Raw genomic sequence first — 5553 nt, forward strand, 5'->3', positions numbered from 1 at the left:
AGAAGGGTTCATGCCATATGTTGAACCTAGCATCATGACTTAGCTTTTTCTCTGTTGGGTTGTTGCACCCGATAGATTAACTCCACTCACTACTAATTACACAATGTCCGCATACAATGAAACTTGACAAATATCCAATTGCTTATCCGGAAGCTTTTCGCAAATTTGATAACCCTCATGCACATGTGTGAAGTCCTCTAACCTAGATAAGTGATCAACTATTTGATTTTATGTACCTTTTCTATCTTTGATCTGAAGGTGAAATTCTTGGAGAAGCAATATCCAACGAATTAGCCTTGGTTTAGTATCGTTCTTATTGAATAGGTTCATTATGGTTGTATGATCAGTGAAAACAATTACTTTGGTGCCTACCAAATATGATCTGAACTAGTCGAAGGTAAACACTAGAGCTAGCAGCTCTTTCTCAGTCACTGTATAGTTTTCTTGTGTGGAGTCAGAGGTATTTCTTGCATAATAAATAGAGTGGAGGAATTTATTCTTTCTTTTTCCCAACACTGCACCCACTACTACATCAGTATCATCACACATGAGTCAAATGGTACCTCCTAATATAGTGCTATTATAATAGGATCCTCAATTTAGCTCCTCTTCAACAACTCAAAATATCTTAAGCACAATGCATCAAAATCAAACTTTACCTCTTTCTCCAAAAGACTGCACATGGGTTGTGCAATCTTGGAAAATTTTTGATGAATCGCTGGTAAAAACCTGCATGACCAAGAAAACTACAAAATTTTCACAGAAATAGGAGGGGGCAATTTCTCAATGACTTCCACTTTGGCCTTCTCTATTTTTAAACTAGATTTAGGCACCTTGTGTCCCAACACCATCTTCTCTCTAACGAGGAAATGACACTTCTCCTAGTTTAACATTAAGTTGGTGTCTTCACATCTAGCAAGTACTTTATGAAGAATACGGATACATACCTCAAAGGGATTCCCAAAGACTAAGAAATCATGCATGAATACTTCCACAAAATTATCTACCATGTCATGGAAAATGACCATCATACACCTTTGAAAAGTTTTCAGTGCATTGCAAAGTCCAAAGGGCATGCGTTTGAAAGCATATGTGCCATAAGGACAAGTAAATGTGGTCTTTTCTTGGTCCTCGGGTGCAATCAAGATCTGGTTGTACCCAGAATACCAATGTAAAAAGTAATAATTCTCCTGTCCAGCTTGTGTGTTAAGCTTCTTATCAATGAAAGTACGTGGTAGTGATCATTCCAAGTAGCATCATTTAATTTCCGATAATCGATGCAAATACGCCACCCGGTCACACTTCTACCGGGAATCAACTCATTCTTTTCATTCCTTACCACAGTCATACCACCCTTCTTGGGAAAACATTGTACCGAACTTACCCACTTCCTATTAGAGATAGGGTATACAATTGCAGCACCTAACCACTTAATAGCTTCCTCTCTTACCACTTCTTTCATCACAGGGTTTAGATGACGTCCATGTTGTGCTATGTGCTTGTGATCCTCCTCCGTATAAATTATGTGCATACACAACGCTGGACTAATCCAATGGATATCATCCATCTGCCAACCAATTGTTTTCTTCCTCCGCTAAAATATCTGCAATGCAACCTCAACTTGTAAATATGACAATTCCGCCAATATTATAATAGGAAAAGATTCATTAGTACCCAAACAAGCATATCTGATGTTTGTTGCAAGAATATTTAGTTCCAGCTTAGGGGCTTCCTCCATTGATGGTTTTTGTGGAGGACCCAACTCACGTTCTAATGGCTCTATTAGAGCTAGATTTGAGCATGATTCCATCTCTTGAGGTTCCATATGTCCATCTAACTCATGACTCCCTACCACTTTCTCTAACGGATCTTTAGGCATAAGTACATGTGAATCTACTATATGATCAACCTTTGTAATGGCAGGCAACTCTTCATAAATAAAAGAAAATTTTCAAATGCTATAGACATCAAATACTTCAACCTTATCATGTGCCCTCAAGATTAGTTAGCCAGCTGCTACATTAATTAATTCCCTACCCGTGGCAAAGAAAGGTCCTCTCAAGATGAATGGGACTTCATAATAGGGCTTTTTCTCTTTTAAGAAAAGGAAAATCTTATATCCCGGATCATTGTACATTTCAATTTGAATTATGCATTCTATGTCCAACTACTCAAAACTGACCAATACAAAACCATGTGATCTGTCCTCGTTTACGTACCCCACTGGCACTAGCCTAACACCGTGCCTACCCGTCTTTAACTTTCTTATTTGTACCCAGCTACATGATGGAAGTCCCCTCGGCCTTTAAAATCTAAGACCACAAAATCTATAGGAAATATCAATGACCCTACTTGCACTATGACATCTTCGACCACCCCTCCGACTTAGCAATGGATCTATCTGAGAGTTGGAGAATACCGATGGTCCTTTTTGGACTACCCAACCCAAGATTTTGAACACTTTGCCCAATACTGATTCGCACAGTATAACTACCCGGATCTTTTAACTTTTCAGGAAGCCTTTTTTGGATCCTTGAGTTTCACTCCTCAGTAAGTGCTACAGTTTTATACTCTGTGAGCCTCCTCTTTCTTTCCACAATGTCCTTCACGTATTTAGCATACTTCGGGATACCTTATAGAATGTCAACCAAAGGTATATTAATGAGAACTTGTTTAATAAGAAAGAGAAACTTACCGAACAATTCATCTTCATTCTGCTTCTTTAGCCTTTGTGTAAATGGAGGTGGTAACTTCTTTTGTGGAACGAGCACCTCAACATTGGAGGTTTTTACTACCTATTTCACTTTCTTTTCCTTGGTATTTACCACATTGTCTCACTACTTTGGAGTTGATTTCTCTAATTGAAGCCCACTTCTAGTACTTACAACATGCAATCGCCTTCGATTAGGATCAGTATCACCGTGTATCCCACCTTGGGGACGCAAATTCAAACAATTGTCCACGCGCAACTTGTTTCACTAAAATCATTTGACACTTTGATGTTTCTGATGTTCTCATCTTTCTTATCTATTCTAGCACTTATAGTTTCCCCCATTTCGACATGAGCTTTTGGAATAGCTCTTCATTGGTCATCCCATTTTTTGGTACACTTGGGTTTTCACTTTGGTTGGGATTTTGGTATTGTTGCCCATCCCCTTTGTTACATTATAGATTCATACCTTGTGCCTGATTCTAATGTTTTTTTCCACCCCAAGAGATGTTAGGATGATTTCTCCAACTAGGATTGTAACTCTTGCCATAATTTTGTTGGCCTTGGATCTTTGAACATTACCTACACAGTTCTATAAATCCAGCCTTTCCTCACATTCCTCAGTTTCACGGGGTCCACTACAATATACCCCACACCAATTTACAGCTTGTTGCACCACATTTACTAATGCTTGATTCAGAGCAAACAACTTAACTTTTACGATCATGCTATGTTTCATGACATCAATCTTCACATTTAAAGCAGTAGCTTGGTCTACATCTAAGATCCCTGCAGACTTTTGGGTTGTAGTTCAATAAGTATCCCATTCATGCCCTTGGTTCCCTTCCAATAATTTATTTAGCAAGGCAAAGAATGTTACACTTGTTATGGATGGGGATTGTATGGATAGGGCTTGTACACCTGCTACACTACTAAGAAGAGAACAAGCATTATACTACAAAACTTCAAGTAATTAATACATTAATATTATAATTTTAGACTTAAGAAAATTGAATATTAATCAATTTTTATGTCCCCGACACCGCCACCAAAAACTTGTTCCTCCGAAATATACACTCAAGTGTACATGGTCGCGCAAGTAATATAGTTTCTTTCGAAACGAGTTATCATTATCAATAGACTTATGATCAACTTAGATTCACACTTAATTCCACCACTAAAGAGATAAGTAACTACTCAATAGGTTTATTATTTTATGATTAACTAATACAATTATGGATTGAATTTAAAATAAACAATATATGACAACTTTCATGTAATATAATTAAAAGCATTTCAAGAGCTACAACATATAACAAATTTCATGCATCATAAGATCAACTTAGGACTAACTTCAGTTGTTAAATTACTAGTATATAGGGTTGATAGTATAATACGGTTTAACCACCTTTCATCATCTATCTCAGTTAGCTATCTAACTACATTGTTGAGTGGGGATAATTAAACAAATTGGCAATCATTTATATTCATCCTATTTTGTAACCAAGCAACGTGTTTGCGTTTTGGGCGTCACTCCCGAACACTAATCACCTCAAGTTAATGGGTTGACCGAGGTCTCTATATTCTCTTGTGTATCTAACCTCTCCTATGGTAAATTCAAAATTAGACACTAAATTTATTCCTACATGGCAAGTCATGAAATAGTAAAACAAAAATATAAAATAAATTTGAATTGACAACTGAAAATTAATTAATTAAGCTTCAAATAATCAACAATCAATTTGTAGTTGTAGCCACTAGCGCGTTTAGATACTCATGTTCATACTTATCAAGAAAAGATAATTTTTCATAAAGAGATTCTTAAAATAGAAAAGTTAAGAGGATTACGAACATGATTCTTGCCGTTGCACACTAAACAAATGTTGAATTCTCACAATGGATGCCCTAGGATCTATTTATAATAGTAGATAAATTTCAAAACAAATCCTATTCAAATTAAACTCCAAGTTAATGTTTAAAAATTGGGAAAGTCGGAGTTCGCTTGGGGAAACGCACCTCCATCGCGCCTAGTACATTCTAGTACTGAGGTGTTGCTTAGCGCGGCGCGCCATCATTGCGCCTGAATAGTTTCTCAGAGCCTAAGTTCTTGGCGCGCCGCGCCTCAACAATGGTTCTAAGCGTCAAGTCCTTGCGTAGCGCGCCTGCCAGTGCTCATCGCCTGGGTGCTTATTTCTTGTTTTTCTTCGCTCCAGCTCCAATATCTTTGAGAGTTCCTTAAATTAGTAATCATGTGTGTAAGTGCTTAATCAACACAATAAACCACAAAATCAAGACAATAACTAAATATCTTCCTTTATCAACACTAAAATATGGGCAATTATCGACTGCTTAGGCATATAAATATGCCTAAGATCAATATCCTTTCAACATATGTTACTAAGATATGTGAAAAATATTACAAATAATATAAAAAAAATCAAAGAAGAAAATCGAGCCCACTAAATGTATAGTGTGTCCATATTGTTTGACAATTGCTTATTGTGACTTATCGAAAAAGTCACAATCATTTGGAGATATTAAGTCATTACCTTTCATATAACTAATAATCTTACGGAAAAGTCACGATTTTCCATAAAAGTCGCAACTCTTAAGAAAAATTAATTTTTCGTAAAAATCACAACTCTTCATAAATGTCATAAATATTTGTAAAAGTTATAACTCTTTATTTTCCATTTATTTAACTTTTCATATTCCATTTACATAACTTTTCATTTTCCATTCATAACTTTTTAAACTCAACAGTCACAAATATCTCTTCGTTTTTATGTACGAAAATATTAGACTTGAATCTTTCCCTATATATAGACCCCCAGTCTACCTTC

Source organism: Solanum pennellii, chromosome 1 (assembly GCF_001406875.1).
Source record: "Solanum pennellii chromosome 1, SPENNV200".
NCBI classification, from domain to species: Eukaryota; Viridiplantae; Streptophyta; class Magnoliopsida; order Solanales; family Solanaceae; genus Solanum; species Solanum pennellii.